Here is a 24585-nt window from a genome sequence, read left to right on the forward strand (position 1 = left end):
TTTAACTACGTATGATGGTTTCAGAGGAAAACTATATAGAGAATACTTCTAACTTATTTGAATAACGTCGCACGTTCTAGCTTCCTCTTCCTCTTTCCTTTCCTTTTCCAGCTTGTTTGGTGGAGATAGAATTAAAGTGCTAACTAATTTATGCAAGCAAATTTCATTTTGACAGCTGTTCTTGAAGTTCTTGGACTACACAGTTTGCTGGTTGAGGAATGTCTCAGTGTGCATTTCTTCAGTTAAGATGCAGCTTCACTGTCACTCACAGGCTGTTTACTCTTTTTTTTTTTTTTTTTTTCCCCATTGGTTTTTTTCTTAATGATGTAATTGTATCAGTTAGGAAATGAAAGTATATTTTCCTGCTAATGGGAAGAGATGATGGTGGAACAGAAACATCTAATAAAATGCTTTACTTCCATAAACAACTGTGTTGGGTTGTACTGGATGTGCTTTAGTTTTTCTGCCAAAATACTCTTCTATGTGAAGTATAAATTATAAAATTTCACAAATATATTCATACAAATTTATATGAAGTACAGATTTCTTCCAGTACCCTGATGTCTACAGGGTCATACAGCCATGGTGCACAGACAGATGTGTTTAAAAAAAACTCTATGTCAATATGAGAAATACTGGCTATCACTGAAGAGGAGTGGAAAATGAAGTTGGCTAGTTTGATAGCTAGTTTGTAACTAGTTCAGGCCAAAGAAGGTTTGTACAGAGCAAGGAGGAAGAAGGAATTGCCTTTGATTTCTAGAGGACTAGTAGTATAGGAAGAGTGCTGTGTATTTAGGAATACCCAGTCACAACCAAGTTGTCAGCCTGCATATTTCAGTATCATTAAATGGACAATATCTTGAAGTCCAAACTGTCAGGCCAGTCCTGACTGGCTGCCTGCTTGTTGAATGTGTTCATAGACTTTCAGCTGTCCCAAGACAGGCTGAATGTCCTCTGGAGGATTTTACACCCAGACGATTGGAAGGCCGTGATGTATAAATAGACAAAAGGGAGGTGTCCCATGTTTCTGGAGGTGCAGGTGATCTTCATATATTTCTTCTAGTAGTGAGGCAATGAGGACAAAGGAGATGATAAAAGCGTGCTAAATGTCTTAGCTAAAAGTGATGGGTTTTCTTATTATGAAATATTAGCTTGGTTTTAGGCCAAAAAGAGATGATGTTTTTTTCTCAGAAGAGAGTAAATTTGAAATGAACATTCATTACAGAGAAAAGGCAAATAGAAGAGTTAGTAAAATGCATACAAAAAAAGCTTTAATACAAAAAAAAGGTACTGAGAATACAGGTCATCAAGGACTGATGAGTCCTATTCTAAGGATCTTTATAGAAAAAAGGGCTTGACACTCAGTTCAAAAAAAAAAAAAGAGCTGGGGGGGGGAAGCTTATGCTCTTTTTAATATCTCTGGCCCTTGGTTTGGACAGTGATGCGTTAGATTGTGCTTATTAAATTATTGGCAGCTATTTGAATGAAGTGAGGGGAAAGGATAGACAGCGCTACTTTGATTTAAAATAACTCTATTTCGTACTTTTGAGAGGTGGAAAAAATCATACTTGTTAATCAGTATTCTCTTTGGTAAGCCAGAGGATAACTAGCTAGCTGCTGCTTGCCACAGGTCACCAGACTGCAGCTCTGTACAGGATGATGAACTCCGTAAGCAGAGGAAACTTGATTTTTATGTGCAGGTGGTTGCTAATAGTAAAATGTACATTTTAAAAGATGGTGGATGGAGTATTCTTGGAAGTCAGTGTAGAGAGATTCAGAGGAGCACCTGATACTGAAAGGAGCCAAGTAACCAGTTGTGTAATTTAAAACCTTTTTGTGCTTGATGAAGTATAAATGACTATGAATTGATTTTGATTGTATGTAATAAATGCGAAGTTTAATCAGCAGCATTTATTTGTTCCTTTTCAAAGAGACCACTTGGAAGCCATTCAGCCAAATCATCTGTATAGAAATTCCTTTTCTACTCCAGTTTTAAAGGGAAATCAGTTACGGATGTTTTAAATTTGTTGTTTTCTAAGTATGTAGTAAAACAGAGTAATGTAGTAGTGTAAAGTGTCCATCTGTTAATTAAATTAAGAAAAAAATACAGCAATGAGTTTTGGGTTAAAAGCTGAAGACTGCAGAAAGTGAAGGATGCAGGAAGTCTTGGATGCTTGTGTTAGGGCCACCAAGGTGCTTGAGAATGAGATAAGATACCAACCCTTTGTTTCTAATATCCTTAACAAATATGCTTGTTACTTGGCAAAACAGGAAACTGTTTCATAACTGAGAAAATCCAGAACGTGATGATCAAACTTAAATCTGACTACTTTGTAAGCTTGTTCAACAGACAGGTGGCTTACTTTTTAAATTTCTTAATCACTCAATACAATCCTATAATTAATTGTTTCAACCTATTTTTAGGCTGGAGGATTCATGATTTCCCTAGTGTGTCATGTAAAATAATACTTTCTTCTAGTGCTCCTTCCTCTCTCCCTTTGAACTATTTGCATATGTGCGAATGAGGCACTGTTCATCTTCTGTGTGTCACTGTTGCCATTTGAGGACACGAAACTGCTTCATCTGACTCTCATCCATGGCTAGATGAAGAAGCCTCTGGCAGCTCTTTGCTATGGTCAGGCTATTTAGAACTCAGATTATTATTTCAAGTTGGATGCTTCCATGGCTGCTGGTTATCCTTCACTCATTCCCTACCTTTTGGGCTGAAATACAAATTTCAAGTAAGAATTATTTCATTCTCATTTTATATCTCTGTTCCCAATTATAAATATGTTCACATTTATTCAAGAGATGAAATTCCTCCTCTCTAATCCAGAGAAAAAACTCTGAAAGTGTGGAGGTAACTTTTGCAGCTGTAATTTAGATAATCAGAGCATGAAGAAAAAAACTTTATTTCAGATGTCAGGGAAATTGCTGAACTACTGTTTTCCATCATTGTTCTCAACACATACCAAGGCAAAACTGTGGGGTCATTCCCATAGTTTGTTCATTTCCATGTTGCATAGGACAGCAGTCACGACATGGTGTATTTATTCTCTTGGATTTTATTCTTACCAAACTTTATTTCGCTTGCTACTTCTTGAGAGAGTATAGAAACAGACCCGGGAGAAGTCTCCATTTTATATTTTCTAGCTAGAAAGCTTTAAAGATTGTACCAGTCTAATTCTGCTGGTTTTATTATGCAAATGTTTTCACAAATGTAATGCATTTTAATATATTTCAGAGGGCTAAAATATATTTTTTTTTCCAAACAGTGAGATTGCCCTTTGTGATGATGTAACCCAAAGGAGTTTCAGTAAACAAACTGGAATCACCTATCATGATTCAACATGAGTGTTGGGTGGAAAACAGGTTGTATGTCTTCCAGGACAGGTTAAGGTGACCTAGATGGTTAGAGGAGCACATGATGGGGTGGAGGGGAAGTATTAGTTAGCTTGATGAGCAATGATATTTGCGCATCAGTAGCCCAGTGATTGTCAGAACTTTAAGTGTTTTTGTGATGGTGAGAGACAAGGAAGAAGAAGGAATTCACTGTATTGTAATTCATGTGAACGAATTTTATGGATGTTCAGGAAAATTGATGGTGAGGGAAGCTAACTTCATTGACTGATCAGAAGTTTTTCTCCTGACTGTAAAAGAGATGGTAGTTTGGGGGGGGGGGGAAAGTGAAAACAAGCTGCTTATCTCTCTATAAGTGATGAGGAAAATGAAAAGAGGGATATTTAGAACAGTAACACAGTCAGGGAATGCCCTAGAAATGATTTTTGTAGTTAAGTGGTACAAGTTCATGTATGGAAGGTTTTGTTTTGGATGTATGGGGTAGGCGAGAGTCACAGAATCATAGAATGACCTGGGTTGGAAGGGATCTTAAAGACCACCCAGTTCCAGCCCCCTGCCATGGGCAGGGACACCTCGCTCCAGATCAGGCTGCCCAAAGCCCCATCCAGCCTGGCCTTGAGCACCTCCACGGATGGGGCATCCACAGCTTCTCTGGGCAACTTGTGCCAATGCCTCACCACCCTCTGAGTGATGAATTTCCTCCTTGCCTCTAATCCAAATCTTCCTCCTTTTAGTTTGTGTGACTTAAAGAGAAATGTGACTACAGGAACTGAAGGAGCTGTGGGTCAGAGTAGTGGGCTGAATAGTGCTTATTTCCACAAAAGTAATAGAAGGTTGTGATAAGAACAGTAGCTGGTGATGGTGGTTGAGATCAAGCCTTGGTTTATTCACGCTGAATTTAAGTAAGCAATACCCAGAGGTACTCATCTGGAGTTTTCCTGTGAAATGGAAGAGCATTGGGGATACTGTCATATCCCCGGCATGGGATAGCAACTCAGAGTTCGAAAGGATGTACTGAAAAAGAGGAACAAGCAGAAGAGTGGAGGGAAATGGGTAAACCAACAGCGCATGAAATCACAGTGGGTTGGATGAGGAAGTGGGATGATGCTTTTGGGGCTCTCACTTATATTTAGAACTTTTTTTCATTGATAGGAACAATCATCTGCAGAGCACTACAAGATCTCTGAGAAACCTTGGACTGATAGGAGAGGTATCAGCAAACCAACCTTTTTTTTTTTTTTGTTTTCCCACTTTTATATCTTTCCTTATTTTCATTTTTATTCCAATACCTCTGAGAGTGAAGGTTCCTCTTAAATTGCACCATTTGAAGCATCTTAGCTGTAGCTTTCCTTAGATATATATTTCAAACAGTAACTGATCAAGTGGAGATAAAGATGTGGCTTATGTGGGGAGTTAGTACCCAGGCATTTTTAAATCTAGCAAAATAAAGATTCATTAGGCTTAGTTAGTGTTAGATAAATTAGTTAAGATTTGTCTTTGGGTTTGATATTTTTGTTTTAGACACTGGCCTGCCAGGTCTCATTGAAGCTGTTCAGATGTTTTCTTTGTATCTGGAGTGATAATAGCACCGCAGCTATCTAACTGCTAGCTAGTGCTTATTCTGGTCTCTGTTTTTACAGATCATGCTGTTAGCATTTATACTCGGCTCAATCTCTCATTGGTATAAGCACCACACTATTGCTAACTTCAAATGCATTATTTTCTATATCTGTATAGTTTGATGGGAAAACTGGACTATGCGTTTGGTCTTAGAGCATATGCATTATAAATGCATTGAATTTTTTTTTTCCATGACATTATCAGTCTGTCTCAGTTCTGATCCCTTAATGGCATTAAAATGAAAGCTGGTATCTAGAATGGAATTAGTCCATTAATCTCACTACTGAGCTTTAATACTGAGATTTTTCCCTGCTAGAAAGAAATGTAGTGCTTTTTCAGCTGTTAACTGATGACTGATATGTTAAAAACGAACCTGCTGGAACAGTTGAAGTTTAGATGCAGTGTCTTATTGCTAAATGAAATATTGCATAGTAATGCCATTTAATGCAGTTTAGTGAATGTCTGTGTTTCTCTTTAAAAAGTTAGAGTGCAGTAATCTGCAGTTAAACAAGTGATTTGTTTTATAGCCATCCAGACTTAATTTTTCTTTTTTGGCCAAAACTTATACTGTCTTGTTGGAGAAGATTGAAGAGAATTGCTATGAGATAGGTTAAACGAGTGTCAGGTTGTTTTTAGAACTCACATCCTGTTTCCTTCTTCACTTAGAAGTGAGAATTGAGCTGTGGGTATTTTAAAATAAAAATTAAAAAAAAGTTTGGCTATCAGATCCAATACCTCATTTCGTATGTTACTGGGAGTCACTTTGAACAGAAATAGGCAACAGCAATAAAAAAAATGTTTGGGATTTCAGGGCTTGCTGGCTGGTACCACTTCTATCAACATGTGAAGACCACATTCCTCCAGACAGTATATTTCTCCAAGAAGACAATCTAAACAATGAGAAAGATTAAGATGGAGGTGAAACCTACTGGTGATTTTCAGCCTGTGTACAAGCAGCAGTTTCTGCATGTTACACTTACGCTGTGTTGGTTTAGATCAAGTTCAATAAAAAGCCATTAGGAACTGAGGCAAAACAACCCTCACTGTAACCTCATTATTAGAGAGAACACAGCAAACTCATATCCTGTTCTTTTCCAGACACTGTCATCTCCTACCTGGCTTTTAAATAACAATTATTCTTGCTTTTTCAGAATCAAAAGCTATCTCTTTATTGGCTACTTCAATTTCACTCTGGACAGTATTTTTTTAATACAGGAGAAAAAAGAAAAAAACAAAAACAAAAACAAAACAAAACACCAGAACACTAGGAGGATTTTGCAGTCACTTGAATTCAGCATATTCTTTTCCTTAAACTTTCTTGAGAGCTGGGGATTAATTACAGTAGCCACATCATTTCAAATGATAGACATCTTTATTACCTTAATGAACTGTTTGTCTTTTAGTTCAGGTGGCTTGTGGTCCTGGTTTGTTTCTGTGTGTCAGGATAGGATTTTATGGTTCCATTCCATGCATAAAACCAATCTCTTCTAGAGTAGTTTTTACCCAACTGTGAATTGTAACCCTCTTTGTAATGAGGGTGCCTTCACATTATATGGTAAAAAGTGACAATCTGGGCTCTTCATCATTGATTCTCAGGCAGGTATTGAGGAGATCGGACAACAAGCCAAAGCTTAGCGTGTATAAATTGGCTCAAACCATGAGATTAAGCGGCAGCATTAGTCTCTTCAAGGGTAATGTGATAATGTCACAGAAAAACAGATCATACCTCAGTGGCAGATGGCACATGCCTGTGTGAAGTGTAAGAGAGTAAAAATACATTTTGGTATGATGTTGTGTATGGTTATTCATGATCAGAAGCTGTTGTGGTTAGTTATGAATTTAATGCCAGTTCAAACAGGAAACTTCAGCTTCCAGGAAGACACCTGTTCAATTGTTCACAACTTAAAAAGTCTTAACTCCCCACTTAAGTGCATTTTTTAAAAAATTAATCTTTCTGTGATTCTGCTTTGTTCCTGCTCTACTATCTAATTTCTGTTTTGAATACAGAAGTATTTTATTCTTCCTGTTTTTTTCCTTTGTTATTGTTTATGGATAACATGTTCAATAGTGTATCTTCATAATGTGGGTATGGGATGAGTTGTTGATGCATTATTACATCAGTGAATTGATGTGCCCAGTAATTGATGGTTGAAGCTGTAGGGAGTATCTTGACAGTTCTTTTCTTTAACTCACCCAAACAAACAATAACAGCCTAATATTTTTGTATCATTTTGTATATTTGAGGCACAGTTGAAGTTAATTTCCATCTTAGCATGCTAAGCAATTTTGCAAGCAATATTTTAGTTTGCTATTTGTATCTATAATCAAACCGGTCAATGATGTCTCCTAAATGAACTTTGCAAAATAGTGAGGAACAAAATAAATGTACAAGGAAGTAAAAGGTTCATAATAGCAATTGTTAATTGGAAAGTTATGCCTTTACGTGTGTGTGTGGTGGGGGGAAATGACATCTAAATATAGATTTCAGTGTTACTCAGCTAGCACCACTCACCTCTGCCCTGGAAGGAAAGGGAACTCAGGAATTTACATACCCTAACAATGGCTTGGCTGGTAGAGTGAGAGCTATTATTAAGGATACAATTATAGCAACTGCTTGCTGATACTTTCTATTATTTAAAGAATTTTAATTTGAAATCTCTGTTATGCTATAAAATTGTGTTTCTGAAATAAGGGAAATGCTACATATAGGGGAGTAAATGATTCAAGTTCCTAATACCTATTTTCTAACCTCATTTCAGACAACTACTAGGTGACTTTTGCTTCTAACAATTTAGTCCAGTGTATTTTATGCACAATTTGATAAGTTTAAAAGGCCTTGGAGTGTTCAGGTAATAGTACCTCAAACTATTTAAATATAAAGCCCCAGAGTGTTCAGTTAACAGCAGCTCAAACTGTTGCACCATTTCCTGGCTGGCAGTAGCAATAAAAGGCCACAGGCACAAGACAAATCCATGTGTTTAATGTGTCACTATCATTCACAGTCTGTAAAATTTGCAGTCTGAATTCTGTGTCTGTTTCTGCTGCTGCTGCACCTGTCCACAGTCTTCTGTATTTTAATAAGCTGGAAGAGCTCTAGGATCCAATTTTCTGTCTAAGCTGTGGCATAAAAGGCAAGGTACCCACCTGATGCAGGAGGTACTCAAACAGATGCACTCCAGTTATAGGTCTAAAACGGAGGGATCTGCACCACCTTTATAGCTCTGATTAATGGGATATAAGCAGGTTATTCATCTGGGGTGCTGGAAACTTGCACTTAAGAGCACTTCAATCTAGGTGATCCAACTTCTAGGGCAGTAGTGCTCACTCTGTGATAGTCTTTTGGTCATTCAGATGGATGACTCATCCAAGGGCTTGTTCAATTGCTTCACTAGTTGCTGTTGGAAAGCTCAGTGTACAGTTAAATAAAGAGCACAAAGTCTTTTCCAAAGGTTCTAATTCCCCAGTTCTTCCTTCTTTCATGCTTGGTAGTCATATTTGCTTCTGTATCTAGATTACTTCCATCTTACTCATGCAAAGCAGCCAGCAGGTTATCGATATTAGTGAGTCAGCATCTGCTTGATGCAATACCCGGACGGTTACTCCTTGCTCACAGAGGTGTGGGTGTTGGGTGCCACCAGGACTTCACACACGCCCATGCTCCCTATAAAACACGGCGCCCTGTTTCTTAAGTACTGTGCAAATAAACTTAGATATGTCCCTCCCCAAAGTATTTCGGTATTTAATAATGCTGAATGTAAAAAATGTAAACAGTATGTGGGTGGTGGGAAGTAGAAGAGGGAAGAGGGGTTGTGTGATAAAGGGCAGTGGGTGAAAAAGAGCCAGGGTCACGGTAATAACGTCATACAAATTAGCAAATAAATGTAGATGAAATGGTTTAGAGTGCTACGTGTTCTTGTGGAGTTTACTGTGGCTTGGTGACTGCTTCACATTTTTAATAACAAATCTTGCTAAAGATTTAATTAATATTTGTATTAATTAATATTTATAAAATAGGTATATTCCATCTCTTAAGTATTCCTATTCCCTTAGTCATTTGTTTCCTAATTTTTTTACTTCCTTCTTTCATCATCAATTTGACCATCTGTATCTGTCACTGTCTAGGCTGTGTTTGCGGATGGGAAACTTGAGAATGAGAGGGGGAGAAAGGTGAAAAGGATGGGGGTGACATAGGTGTGAAGGGTGAGGGCACCAGGTCTAAACAGTTTTCTCATGGATTTGTGACCCCTCTTGTTATCCAGAGTGCTCTTGCCCAATTTTGTGCTGCTAATTGGCCTCCTGATGTGAAGTAGGTACATCCAGTCCTCTGAAGTTGTTGGCATTTGTGTAGCTGCAGTGGAAATATTTGAAATGGTTGATGCTTGGGTTGGAGTAATAACTTACAGGGAATGTGTTTTTTTTTGTGTGTGTGTGTATTTTTTTTTGTTTTGTTTTGTTTTTTAGTACCTGGACTGAGTTGAGTTGGATTCTTTGTGTTATCATTAGCAGTATGAGTTCTCAAGGTTTAACTAGGCTAGCTGGTGTAGCATGCAGTTACTCACGTCCAGTCAGGGAGCTAGCTCAAAAGTCCCTTACAAAAGTGACTTGATAAAGAATTCTTACGGTGCATGGGATGCAACTGTAGCTATTCTGAGACCTGCTAGTTTGGTGGTCACTTTGCAGGGCCTGTGAGACCAAGGTCCCAAAAGCTTTGTCATCTTGATTGATGGCCTCCCATGGTTTTCTGTTGTGCTCGGTTTGTTTCTCGGTTTTCTTTTTCTTTATTTCTTTTTTTTTTTTTTTTTTTTTTAAAGTTCAGATACTACTATATTGTGTATTACAAAGACAAGTAATAAATTGATGTGAAAATAGATTGGTAAACCTGTTTATTTTGTGTAAAAAGGTCTATATTAAATTAATACAGTGTTAAAGGATGTTAGGCATATTAATATTCCAGATACTTTGTTTTAAAACCTTGCTAAAAATCATTAGTATAAAGTTCTGAATGTAAAATCACAGCCTTGTGTCTCTGTTTTCGAATTCTTAATTCCTGGCCTTGTCTCTGGTTATTTGAGCTAATGTGATAATATAACAGTAACAAAACGAGTAAACATCAGTAAAGCCTAAGCAGAATTGCTGACAGTGTATCGGAGTAATTTAATCCTCCTCAGATTTAGTGAAGAGCAACCTTGGTTTACAGAAAGTAATAATTCACAAGTCTGTGAATACTGTCTCTTTTGGTGAATGTATTTGTCTGTTCCAGTAAAGTAGTAATAATTTCCAATTAAGTAGTGATTTCTCTAATTTATTTTCTGTCCAGTGATATAAAACATCCTGGTTCTGTGGAGGGATGTTCCTGATATTATCCTTTTCATTGAAGGAAAGGGTACTGGATTTGCAGAGAGATGAAGCACTGTATATCACGAATTCATAAATGATTGAATCATTCCATGATAATTCCGCTGCTTTCGTAAGACTTGAAAAATGGTATTTTGGATAGCAATAACATCAACTAGATAGTTTTGCTAGAGTGGAGGCAAGGCTGTTTACAAAAAGTACTGTATCTTAGCTTTCTCCACTGGAAATGATTTCAAATAAGCCAGCTGATCTTAATATTTACATATTGACATGGACCTTAACTCAAAGTCACTTTTGACTTTGATGTTGGCTCTAATGCTGAAATTAGCCCTGTTGTGATAGCATTAGTGGGTTGGACTGCATGACCTGGAAGTGGTCTGTCCAGCCTCATTATTCTGTAATTCTGAAAAATTGTGCTGTATCTTGCTTCTTTTGGGTTTTGGGAAATATTAGTTTAAACGTAGTGAAGTCACAATATGCCTACCTACCTGTAACAGCTAGGCCTTTTGTTGGTGTCATAGATGCAATTGTTTATATCGAATAGCAATGTTGTATGTAGTCCTTATTATAGAGGAATTTTTCAGAGCATACCCGTGAGACTTATGCTTTGAGAAACAGGCATCTTTGATGTAAGAAAGGTTCCTTGCAGTTGTAAGAACTGAAAAACTCTTCCCATCTCATACATGTGCATTATAGCAGTTCTTTGCTGCCGAGATTAAACCCAGCAATACTTGTTATTTCATCACTAATTGCACTATATAAAGGGGGACTTTGAACTCGTGGCAATTTTGGTATATTTTGTTGCAGAACCACACTGCATAGGTATATTTTGTTGCAGAATCACACTGTACACTTAAAATTTAGGAGGGGTTTTGCATCTATATCCACAGCGGTTTGAGAAGTAACTTGAAAATAGTGGGGTTGCTTGTTTGTTTCTTTAAGTTGAGGTCAAATTTTATTTTTATTTTTTTGGCTTTGGAATTCAGTTTGGAAACCCTTTGACTAGCTTCCTTAAGAGAAAGCAATCAACAACAAAATTTAGCAGATCTCATTTGTCCACATACTTGCGGGTATGAATGTATTTTCTTAACCATCTTTTCTAGAAGTGCTGTTATGGTACTGTAATGGACATATTTCTATTATGCTAGGTGCTAGGCATTTAATCCAGTTTTAAGATAATTAAAAATACCTCTTACAGAACTGTAGTTACCCTGGCAGAACCAACTCTAATATTAAATTGTAAATCATAGCAATTCAGCCAGTCATGGACCTATAACAGTTCCTCTACTATCCCATCGCTGCTGATGGGCATACCCCACATCCCTTGGCAGAACACTTCGCAAATATATGTCCTCTGCAGAACACCAGCAGTGTTGCCAAATGCAGGTTATTCTGGGGCACGCTGGAAGCAAATGCGAATCTTCATGTACCCACTGAGAACGTGCCATCAGCTGTCCTCTTTCCTGTGTTGAAGGATTCTGGCTGTCAACAGCAGTGACACCATTGGTACAAGGAGGTTACGATTCCTAAGCAGGTCAGTCTCTTGCCGCTTAAGGCAGCGTATCATAATTAACATCACAGACTCCGCCACCCAAGCCAGATAGCACAGCTCCTGCAGCTTTTTAGGTTTTTGTCACAGAGACAATCCGCTCAGTGAGGTTGCTTCTTTACTTCGCTCTGAACGCCTGGCTACGGTTCAGACGCCCAAGTAATGATAAACAGCGAGACAGTGACAACGTCTGCTTCCAGGAAAAACAAGATAGACTCTTCTTGAGAATGGTCTCTGAGACCTTTGTGTCTCCCTCATCCTCCCTTCCTCTCGCCCCTCCCTTTTCTTCAGTACAGCAGTCTGAGATCAACTAAAAAAGTGGCCTGCAGACCTTCCTGCTACAAGTGTGAAATGTCTGTCTGTTTGATGTCAAAAGGTATGCTGTGTAGAGATAAATATTTTGCCAGCTATGTTTATCTTATATTTTCTCAATCAAAGCATGTGTTACTCTTTTTTGAAATCTAACTCACTGTAAGGCACAGATTTCACACCAGTCTAGCAAGTTGTGACTGAGTAAGAATCTTGCCAGTAACCACTGGCAATAAAACTTCTTTATTATTGGTGTATGTGAAATAGTTTTCTGCATTGCTACACACTCTCCCGATGTTTACTAAAAATATTCTGCTGGTTTTAATCTGACACAAGGCAGTCCATAATCATCAAAATTTACTATTCTCTGGCGTGATTTTGATCATAATGCAGTCAAGTTGTAGAAATGAACTAGATTTTTTTCTTTATTTCCGAGATTATTGTTACTGTTATAGGGTAATTTAGTGTGGTAGAGCATGGAAGTTACCAGTCTTTTTTTTTTTTCTCTTGTTATTTGGTTATTGTTATCTTTATTTGGGCAAAACCTGCTTCACTGAGGACAGTGATACTAATTGCGCACAGAGTTGCGCTACCGTGGTCTCATTTGGAACCCCTCATCTTCCTGGTATCTGTTCAAAGTTTCCCTTTTCAAAGTAAAACAGTGTAACTACTGTCATTGCCCTAAAAGCTTTCCTATTTTTAAAAGGTGGATTTTAGTGTCAGTGTGCATTTATCTGCTCAATTTATGTCTGTGCTGTGGATAATCTTGATAAATCTGAATTCTTTTTAGCTGAACATACTGTCTTTGTCACTGAACATGAATGGATGTTTAAGGACAATATAGATAATTCTGCTTTTGTGACACTCTTCTGGTATTATTAAAAGAAATAATTCACCTTTTTTACTGTTTTGACTATTTTAAATGGAGGGTGATTGTCATGGGCTGAAAGGTTGCCTGAAATGTGTCTGAAGCAATCAATTAAGGTATTTCTTTTCAACCCTGCCTTAGATGAAAAGTGTAACATTGTGATTACCTCCCTCCTCCCCCTCTCTTCTTTCCTCACAGCAATTGGGAGAAAGTAAAAATTGCTTATGAGTTATTCATTGCCATTCAGCTGGCTGTGAAGTATTACCCTATGTCCTGATCCGTTTCAAGTTTGCCCATGGTGTTCTGGGTACATCAATATCCATTCAAAGTCTTCCAATAAGCAATTGAAGCAATTCAAGGAATAGCGAGGATTTAAGGTGAAATGTGTTTATGTGAAAGTTGTAGTAAGAAAGAAACACGTAAACACAACTGCTGGGCTCACTTTACTAAAACCAGTGATGAGAGCAGCATGCAGGACACAGTGTGGTGGCAAGAAGAGCTGCACTGAAGCAGAACAGCAGTCCCATCTGGCAAGCATTTTCTAGTACTGGTTGAATTATTACACACAAGGAAGGATAGAAAGAGGAAGAACACGATAGTTCTGCCAGTAAGTGTATTAAGCATAGTGTTAGCACTCTTTATGCAGTGACTTTGTTAAAGAAACCTGATGGATCAATCTGCTGTGGTTGGTAAAACATGCCAGAGGAGAGTTGAATAAAACTTCATAAGGTGTTTTTATGATAAGGCAATTTATCACTAGTCACGTAAAGCCACTCTTACCATTATCTGCAAAATAAGTAGCAAAGTGACTAAGAAAGAGAACTGGTTGAGATCCTGGTGTGTGGTTACCCTGTGCTCCTCAGAATATCCATGTCTGTTTTCATTGGGAATTTATTGCACTTTTCTGTAAAATGGACCTGGACTGTAAAAGCCTAGAGAGTTCCTGCTTTTGGAGACTCAACAGCACTTACAGATGTAGTTACAGCACTCTCTTGGCCATTCTCTTCTGATTCAGGCACAAGTTTATCTGATTTAGTTTGATTCAAGTGACGTTAGGATAACATTGTTTGCAGTGAGTTCATTGTTCTCATCTGCTTCTGTAACTGCTGTGTTGTTCACTATGTAGTTCCTTCATCTTTAAAGCAGAACGACTTGGTGTGTATTCCTCCTACCATGTGCATGCATCCCAGTTTCTGTAACATCTTCTTGGGACAGTTGGAATTGGATGAGTTCCTTGTGCTTGGTTTTGAAGTCCGCAAACATTTCATGATTTGGTAATGGCTCCCTACCACTGGAATTTATTCTCTTGGGCGTTTTGAGAGAGAAAGCCTAACAGGTGTCAGGAAATGATGCAAGAGTAATCTCCCTTTGTTTATTGTTTTTGTGATGATTATGGAGCAAGTTATTTCTTTGATCATTTTTCTAGTCTGAATGCTCTGCCTGTGAAGTCTGGACATTTTGCCTTTTTCTTTTCAGAGACACAATCACCTGATGGTCTTACTGTCAGATCCAGGCCTGCGCTGCAGTTTTCTCAGGATTAATTCTGTTTATTTTAGTAGAGCCACTGCAAACCTGCATTTCTTCCATTTGAGAGCTTTGTGTACAGTGCCTCTAAATAGATTTTGCAAAGATTAGTTTTTCAGTATGAGCAAAGCATTATGAAAAGGAGAGAAGCATGCAGTTGTGACCGTTTGACATAGGCTCTCCTCTAGGATGCCAGGTTTCACAATCTGTTTTGGTCCCTGCTGTCTTTCTTGATTTTTTTTAATTGTCTTGAGTGCAGCTATTACATATTTCTGATGCTGGCTATAACGATAGACGCTTTTTGATCAGGAAACTCAGTAGACTTGAGGCTTAAATATTACTTTCACCTATATTGTTTTTTGTCCCTTGCTATTTACATATCCTGGTAATCCTTCTATTGAGAATAAATGAGAATAATTGAGAATAAGTATTGAGAATATTTATCCAGTATAGTGCATTGGAATCCATGTGGCACAAATGCACTAAATGGCACCAGCGACTGTTGAGTGAGGACAAGTAACATGTGAAAGCTGGTTACAGCAAAATCTTGTTGTGTTGATCTTGTTTCCTCTGAGTTAATTGTTCTGTGATTGTGCTGCTGCTTGCTTCTTACTCTAGACAAAGTAGCTTTCATTTCTCCTGGAACAGTTTTGATTTTAAACCTGTTTTAGAGTTTTGTTTTTTTGGGGGACATATTTATGATGCTTTTTATAATGGTCTGATTCAGCTTGTTATTGGAAATAAGTAAGTTGTAGATCCATTTATGGGTGAATCCCTTAAATGAGGCTACTACCTGTGCTCCCCGCAATTTTATTTTACTTTTCCTAGGTTCTACAAATTTGACAGATTAAACTTTACCAGACTCAGCTCCTTAGCTATACATGACTACGTGTTCAGTTAGATGATCTGTTTGTCTATGCTGATATTTAATCCCTCTAAGAGATGTTCTACTTCCATCTGTATTTTTAGGCCAAGTTTACTCTTTGCAGAGGTCTACCCAGTAATTTTGAATATGATTAGTTGAATGTGCTGAATGTGTTTTTGTATGTAATTGTTCTAATTCAGTGAAGATAGCCTTAGTTATCTGCTGTGCCTTACTAAATGTGTTGCAACTTTCTGAAGAAATAATCTAAAATTAATGGTGTGGGACAAGTGTGGATTCCTCATGTTCCATTGATTTCTCATGTGTTTTGTTAACTTTCTTCAGAATTGTGCCTAAGAGATATCTGATGTAAGCAATTTAATAAATGCAGCAATTAAACATAGAGATGAAATAGAAGAACTTTGTAAGTAAAACACTATAAAGTAAAAATAGAAAAAACAGTGATATTCTCTATCTATTGCACAAAATAGTTTTTTCCCCAAGAAGTTTGTATTTTTACTGTTTTGAGATAGTATTTCAAGTTCTCTGAACTATTAGTAGCACTATAGTAGATTCTGAACAGCTGTAATAGTACTATAGTAGTCTCTGAACTACAATTCACAAATATTCAACTTAAAAAAAAAATAAATAAATGTGAAAGCAAAATAAATACACAATACAACGAGATACCAGTTTGTGCTTATCTGGTATGGATAGGTGTGACTAAAATTTTTATCCCTTTGTTTTAAACAGAATGTTGGCTTTGAAAGCTCAGGGAAGAAGCAGCAGGGAGAAGAAAGTAACACAGTGGTAAGTACCATATTTTTCTTTCTTTTACACTACACAAAACATTAAAACATAGATCCTGTTTTTTATTCGTACAACATAATAATCACCTCCTAAGCACTTGCATTTTACTCTGCGTGAGCTCTTGTTCTGAATGAAATTTTTTGTTTGTTACAAGTATTGGTTTAAGAGCCAAGCGAATTATGCTTATTTACAAGGCATTGTGTGCTTATGCGTATGTATGTGTGTGTGAGTGTATATATAGAAAAGAGAATATAAAGGAAGCTAAGCTGCAGGAGAGTAATTCTGTTTTGAAGGTTAAAGTCCATTATTAAATGTTTTGGTTTGTGAAGGATTAGCATTTCATACTGCTTTTTAAAACAAATTTATTTAGTTCTTAGAAAAGATGAGCACATTTTCCAAAAAATTTTGGATAAACAATGCTTGAAAAAAAATGCTTCATTTACTTGTTGGGACTCTTACCATCCATTTTTCTGGTTTGCATGGGAGAATATTGTATCACATAATTTCTCTCTTCTTCGTGTATTAACATTCTTTACATAGATATTATACTTGAGAGTATTAAAATTAAGTCAAATACAGTTCATTTTTTTTGTTCAAAGCTCTGGAAAGGAAGTGTGTTCAGAATCAGTTTCGTCTTTAAATGATGCCATGTGGATGGCACTAAGTTGATTTTTGCCTAATATTTTAAGGGTGGCTAGGTGCAGGTATTTCTCATGAATAAAAAGAATACCCAACAGAATATTTTGTCTTCAGAACTTCTGTATGAATGTCTACAGAGTGCTGCCCTTCCCCTCCCCCAAGCCAACCAAACAAAAAACAACCTTCCCCCTTCCCCCGCCCCCTTCCTTCACCAATGTATGACAGCAGCTTCCATCTGCTTTGATTTTATTAATAGTGCTGCTCGGATCGTGGAAATAGGAATAAATATTGACACTCCAGTGCCTGTAATTATGGAACTTACTACGAAACATCAATTTTAAACATACAAAATCTGAATTTTATCTGGCATTGCTACAGACAATGCATAACTTAAGGAGACTGTGCACATGCATCTATCTCATTTTTTCCTGCTTTTTGTGTAGTCTACAGTGCTGTATGCTTCCTGTGCTTTGGCATTCTCTGCTGAGCTAAGAAATTGCTGTTGCTGTGCTGCCTCAGCTGTGCTTACTACTCCATAAGGATCGCTGCTTCCCATGGGCAAGTGACTTGCAGTGCCTTTTCCCTTTTCCTTCCCATATGCTGTTTCATCTCTTTCGACTGTTGTTGTAAACGGAGGAATTAAGACAGCATCTCTTCCTCTTTGCTTGAATAGATGTTGACAGTATGTGATACACAGCATTTACTCATACAGTAGATCCAGACATAATCTCTCAAAGGACTAAACCAGAAGCATAAGCAGTTTAATATGGTTTTATACCTCTTCCAGCAGGCTTACAATCTCTTAGTCTGTTTGTTCTGTGTATTTAATTTTCATTGTTTTCTTTGTATAGAAAGTCAGGAATTTGTTCTGTTTGTTTCTGTGGATCTTCTCCACATCAATAATGAAAGAAAATTGAGTTATTTCATGTAGTAATTAGTGGATTTTGAAACCAAAGTGCTTCTGAGATATCTTGGTACAGCTAGCTCTACCAAGTATCTGTGATTACTAGCTCTACAGCACTGGAATAGCTGTACAGCAGCTGCATTTATTTGCATTGTGTGTTTAAACAAAATGGGAGAAAGTGGCAAATGGAGGACGGAGTTCTTTTTAATATACTAGTGGGATAAATTAATCTATTTCGTATTTCTACATATATATGTTCTAAATTCAAGAATATGCATTCGAAAACAAGAATATGCTTTCAAGAACCAAACATATCTGTTCCATGTTGTGAAGGAATTTGTTAGCCATTTGCAAACCTCAGTATTGAAATATTGATATCATGGCTTTAAAAAATCTTGGGTTTCTTGTGAAACACTGAATGTTTCACAAGCCTGTGAGGGGCTAAAGTTCTCTTCATTGTTCAGGTTACGACAGTAGATACCCTTGAATTTGTATAGCTTTTTTGATTTGAGGAGAAACGGATGAAACTCAAAGTGGTTTTTAAAATCAATTTATTCCTCTTAATGTTCTTAGTAACACTACAAATACCCAAAGAATACGCAATCAAGTCAAACGTCAGAAATGTAGCTTGGATCTATTGCTAATTTCAGCAACATTGTTAGTGGTATACAATTAGAGACCATTCTTCAGATGAACGACTCACTTGGATAGTTTGACTGTTCAGATGGAAGTTAGTTTCTAGGGGTGGCATGGCAAAAACACAAAATGAAATATGTGAGAACTTAAAACTACCTGGGGTGTAGGATATAATACCTTTTCAGGTGACAGCAATTCGATGGCACAAGTGCAATAAACATTCTATGTACTTGTCTGCTTAATGAGTTAGTGTTAATACAAAAAGTTAAAATTACAATTGTTTGGGTATTTTTTTATTTTTTTATTTTTTTTCTCTAAGCTTAACCTATAATTTTCCTTGTTCTGTTTTTTAAGGTTGTTTCTGTAATGCATCTTGCCTTAAATTATAGGTCTGTATTCTTTTATACCTGTGCCTTACTGATACATTGGTCTAGGAATATAGCAGAGTACTGACTCAGTTAAAGGCTGTGCTTAAAGCAGAATATATTCTTATTATGGAAGTATGCAAGTATTTGTCAAGAGTTTTCTTGCTTCTTTTCTGTTTAAAAATAGTTAGGTTGTTTTATTTTTATGAAGTTGGATCTGTTTTTGTCATTGTTAGGCTTTTGACATAAAAAGGTCAAGTGCTGACTGCTTTGTTATATTAATACCTTTTTATTATTATTTTTTTTACATTTACATAATCCAGCACAAATAAATGTTCCAAACAAATAAAAACAGTGAATTGAAGTCTAGTTAGAATTTACTTCATAAAATAATAGAAATGGAAGATTTCAGCAAATGTCTGCAGAATTCACACTTGGCATTGGTTTCCTGGGAGTTACCTGAAATTCTTGCTGTGCTGCCCCTTGGAGTTGGGTGTACATTTTGTGTTATGCTGTGTGGTTTTTATTTATGTTGTTGGTTTGGTTATAGTAATTATAGTCGCTGAGAACTTTGAAAGTAGTTTACTCCAAGAGAAGCTTTGAGTTTTGTTACTAGTTTTTGTATTTCAGCAAATTAGGCACAGTATCACTGATTTTGTTTGTATCCTTGTAGCTGTTGAAACAGTAACCACAAAACTGACTTCTGCCCTCTCTGGTCCCTTATTTTCTTTAACAACAACAACAAAGAAGTGATAAGCATCCCTCATTTTTATATTTAACAAGTGGTTGTTGTTATTACTGTATTTACTATCATGTTCCTCCTCCTGTTGTTACCATTCACCATTGTTGTTTCATGAGTAATGCCTTTTATTTCATTTGCTCTGAATGCTGTATGCAAGCAAGTACAATGTGTTTTTTGGTGTTCCCTGCCTTTGAGAGGACATGCAGCCGTGAATGCAGTTGAACATTGTATTCATATCAGGAGCAGGGAGACTCAGGCTATAGCTTCACATTAAATTGGTGAAATGGTTCCAAAAAACCTTTTCATAAATCTGTTCGCTATTGCTTGTTCTCTCCCCCTACTGCAGCACTTTGTTTCATTGGTTTGTCGTTTGTCTGAGTGTTTGCTGGTTTCGTTCAATGAAGCAAATGACAAAAACAGTCTGACTTTGAAAAAAAAATCTCTACATTTTTTGTTTTGTTTTGTTTTTTCTAGAAGAGGTGGAAAGAAATAGCACGGATGGGAGGCAAGAGGAAGTGAAAATACCTTAACTTGGTGTTGTCACCAAATGAGGTTTTGAAACCACAACCAGAGCATGCCAGTTGCATTTAACAAGAGGCAGTCTCCTCACAGTACACCCTTTCTTTTGATGTTTCAGTTTCTTGTCAGAGTCCATCAGGCTCCAGAGCCATGCTTTCCTCTCACAAAGAGATCAAGAAGGGTTGCTGTGGAGCAGGTGTGTGGGTCAGGGTTTGTGGGTTGCACAGGAATCTCGCTGTCCCCTCTCCGCTGTGAGAGGAGAGATGCTTTTGGGGGATGCCCAAGCCAAACCGTCCCCTCCCCAGACCCTGGCTCTTTGCTTTCCTGTAAGAGCTGAGGATGTTCCCAGTTCCTTACAGTATGAAGATGTTTACAGTTTACCCGAATTCTTGAGGGCTAGAGCTCTTGTTGGCTGGAAGAGCTTGGTTTAAGTTGTGCTGGGAGTTGACACAATAGAGCCTCTTTTAACATCAAGCAAACGGCCTATATCTGGGCATGTGTTGTGGTGCGTGTTGCTGCCTTAGGAAGAGAAAAGCCTGTAACATTTCTAAAGACAAATCAATTCATGTTTTTCTTGCCAATGCCAGAAACTTCATTTTGTACCAATTTGCTAGTGTAGAAGTGATGTTTTTTTTTGTTGTTTGTTTAATGGAGTAAACAGGATTCATAAAAAAGCATACAAACAACAACATTATTTTCTTCATAATCCTGTTTCAGTAATAATTTGTTGGGGCATCTGTCAGTTGGCCAGATAAGCCATCCTGAGTCTATCAGGCTGCTGTGCGTGCCACTGCCTGCCCTCCCCCCCCCCCCCCCCCCCCAGTTTTTTCCTTTCCTGTGTTTACACATCCTCTGCTCCGTGGTTCTGTGCTCATCTGTAGGTAATGGAGTGGGGTAGAAGGAGCCTGACCAGATATTTTTGTGCCGGGTTGTTCTTGCCTTTCCCTATAAACATCTGATGGCTGGTTTCATTTTCAGCTCTGCTGCTGATGTAACTGGTAAACACCCTTCAGAGAGGCTGGGGGGGGGAGGCTCCTTTCACCAGCTTACAGCGTGAGCGGTCACATCCTGTTAGCATCAGACAGGAAATTTCAGCAACTAATGGCACAATAAAACTATTGCTTTTAATGCCAATTAACAGGGATTAGGAACAAAATTACTGTGAATTTAGATTCTACTTGTAACCAGCACGAGTTCAGAATTCTCAAAGCAACGTGATAAGTGTGTGTGTGTTTTAAAATGTTTATCAAAACACAGCCAGACATGTGTTTAAACAAACATGTCCTGTGGTGTGCTGGTGCTGTTGGGCTGCCGGGCACTCGGGTGACGGGAGTGTGCGGGGAATTGCTGAGGAGCTCCAGGAAAGCATGATGTTCCACTGGCTGACACGCTCCCCGAGTGTCTGAGTTATTAGTTTGTAGTGTGTATCCAAGCCTGCTGTTGGTCTTGTTTTCTTTCATTGATCATGGTCTTTCAAACCAATGTGTTGCTTTTCTGCTTCCAGTGGTTTTATTCTGTTCAATGAAGATGTCTCACCATTTATGCATTCAGCCCACTGCTGTTTCAGTGTAGATTTGCCAGAATTACAGCGTTTGCTTTGCCCTAGATTCTCCAGTAATCTTGTCTGGATGTTGTATTAATTACACAGTATTCTCCAGTTGTTCCTTCACTGTTTATTAGCAAGTGTCACTGCCGAAATTCAGTCTCTAGTTAACGAGGTTGATAAGACTTAAACTAATTCAAGCAGTCTTCGAAGTCTTAGATGTACTGCAAGTGTATAGAAGGTTTTAAGTGATGGATGCTATTAAGATGTGATTTGACTTTATTTTGATTGCTCTTATTTTTGCACCACAAAATTAAATGCTGTTTCGATAGCACCTCTTACAATTTTATTGATTCAAATACAGTGGGAAGGCAAAATAAGGAAAACAAACTTTTCTGAAAATGGCAAACCAGCTGAAACTAGTTACTGTCTTTGTTAGACTTTACTGCTTTGGTTCTGTTTTTGTGATGGCATGCTTTAAGTGTAACAAGGTGAGCTAATTTCTGGAAGTACATTACTGTGGGGGAGTTACAGCTTCGCTCTTTAAATTGGAAGTCTTGATACATTAGTTGTATTAATTTCATAGCATGGTAAACTACTAGAAAAGGAAAAACTTTCTTCCTTTTATTTTTTAATGCAATAAGTACATGCAAAAATAGTAGGAGCACAAATGAGTAAAATTCAATGGCAAATAAGATGAACAACAGCAACTTACAGTTTTATTTATGTAAATAAATTGAATTGTTCTTTGTATGCAGCATGGGCATGGCTTCAAAACTGAAAAGTGGCATTTTTTTATTTATTTTTTTTGCATTTTCAGGCAAAGCTTATTCAGATGTGGATATAAATACTGTCTTTTGGTTTTTGGTCATTTTAGTAGCCTCCTAAAAGGACCTATGTTGCAAACTTTGTTACACTTTTTTGGGGAAGAAGATTGCAAAACTGATCAAGTGTTGATTGTTCTATGTCTTTGTGGCTACCAGGCCATTCAGTTTATTTTTTTTTAAACTGAATTACAGTATATGATACTTCTTTTCTTCATACTGTTTGCTTGAGAAGCTGAGTTTTTTTCTAAAGAAATCCTGCACATCTTTTGAATTGCTGTTATTGGTAACCTATCCTACTGTTTTTTTTTTTTTTTTTTTTTTTTCCCAAATGTCATTGAACAACATACTGCAAATTTATAACTAATTTTTTCCTTCCTACATCTTTCCTTCCTTGGCTATCTTGCAAGTTTACTTGCATATCTAGAGTTTTTGTGATGATCCTGTAAGAATAAAAACAGTATATATTGTATTTTGAAAACACATCTCTTTTGAAAGATATATCTCCAAGAATATACTGTTGTGGGAAATAAAAAAGATCTCATCCTCCCCACCTCCCCCAACCCCCAGAGAAAGTACTGAGATGAAAACTTAGATGTAGTACTTAGATGAAAACTAGGAATTTACATATAGATTTAATAGACAAACTACAAATTGCAGTGAAACAAAGAACTTCATTGTAAAATTTTGCAGAATGGTTCCTTGTACAGCATGTTCTGTAGAAAAAGAGATGTTAGGCAATATAATCGTATATGTTAGGGTAATTGTTGGAAGTATGATTTTCTTTTCCTTTCCTTTTCTTCCTTGTAAAAGCTTTTATCTATGCAAAGCTTTTAAATATAGACTGTCTTTATATGTGTGCACAGACAGTATAGTTTCATGTGTTGTCTCTATGTTGTGTTTCATTTACATCAGTACAATGTTAACTTTGTCTTTTAGTAGATTTTTGTTTGTTGCAGTGGAGGGTTGATAGATGTAAATAAATCAGAGGCCAGTAATGGATGCTTCTTGTGGTGTTTGAGCAGTTGGGGGAGGGACAACATGTTTGTTTCTGAATGCAGAGAACCTTCAATTTTAAGGTTAGAGAGTTGATTAAAAAAAAAATAAAAAAAAATGTATTTTTAAATGACACCAATCACCCTTTGATTTATCTGTTTAGCCTTGCTTCTTTCTCCTGCACCTTGAAAGTGGCCACAGTCTCAAGCTGGATAGAGTATATGAACTGATATCTATCTAGATAAACAGATATAAAGTAGAAAAAATGAGATGAAGCTTTAGTATGGGTGATAGTAAATAAGTTGTGGCATTACACATCACAGCAAAACATCTTTGTTCTCTTACTCCCTCTGGTTCTGACCATACTGGTTAGGCACTCCCATTTCTTTTTCTCATGTATCATAAAATGCTTGATTTGTCTCACAAATTTGAGACTTGATGGAATAATTAGCCTTTGCCACCGCTGAAACCCTAGAGGAAAACCTGTCTGCACAGTCATCATTACCATCAGGATATAGGCGGGTAAACAGATAACATTTTTCTTTGTCCCGGTTTGTGTAGTTATTGTGGAACTTGTTTCCTATCTATTCTGATTATAGAGTGGTGTCTTTTTCCTCCTACTCCCTCACGAAGTAAAATAACTGTACCAAGACCCTAATTTTTCCCTCTGTTGGCTGCTAACATAGAAGTTTAATTGAAAAAAAAAAATATCTATGGATCTAAGTTTATTTAAGTATCTATGTTTATATGAACCATGTAGTTAACTCTTGCTCTGTACACCAAATTTTCAGCAGTTGAAGTGACTGTATGAAGCAAAGTTACTGATGGCTCTAGCTAGTTTGATGTGGGCGTGCCTTTCCTTGCCAGACTTCTGGTAACCAGCTTGCTGGTACAGTCTCTGCTCCAGGTCTTGCTGTTTGCAAGGCACGTGCTCTTCTGTTGGTACTCCTCTTTGAAGAGGCTGCTTCTTGCTGAATTTTTTCCACAGCTCAGTGTATCTCTGAAATAATACAGACCGAAGTGAGATGGTGTTTCTTTTTCAGTTAAAGGCTTTTCTGTTTGTGAATGTTGGCGGTGGGTTTCCTCTCATGTCCACATTTGCAGCCTCAGAGCCCTGGAGAAGGAAGGCGCAGGGGTAGCTCTGTCCTGCTGAGCACATC

At 37.4% G+C, this 24585-nt stretch overlaps 1 protein-coding gene across 5 annotated transcripts in view; it reads left to right on the top strand.

Annotated features, from left to right (window-relative positions):
• The window catches only part of ERBIN (erbb2 interacting protein), a 122332-nt gene that overhangs the window by 26430 nt on the left and 71317 nt on the right, over window positions 1-24585 (top strand). For 4 of the 5 annotated variants that reach the window (XM_084304882.1, XM_084304881.1, XM_084304880.1 and 1 more), the window contains one exon: window positions 16201-16257. The gene's annotated coding sequence lies outside the window, so the exon portion shown is untranslated. Of the gene's footprint in view, window positions 1-12156; window positions 12261-16200; window positions 16258-24585 lie in introns of those variants that run through there. The other variant, XM_084304883.1, reaches the window with a different exon arrangement.

Source organism: Netta rufina (genome assembly GCF_964035555.1).
Source record: "Netta rufina genome assembly, chromosome: Z".
NCBI lineage: Eukaryota > Metazoa > Chordata > Aves > Anseriformes > Anatidae > Netta > Netta rufina.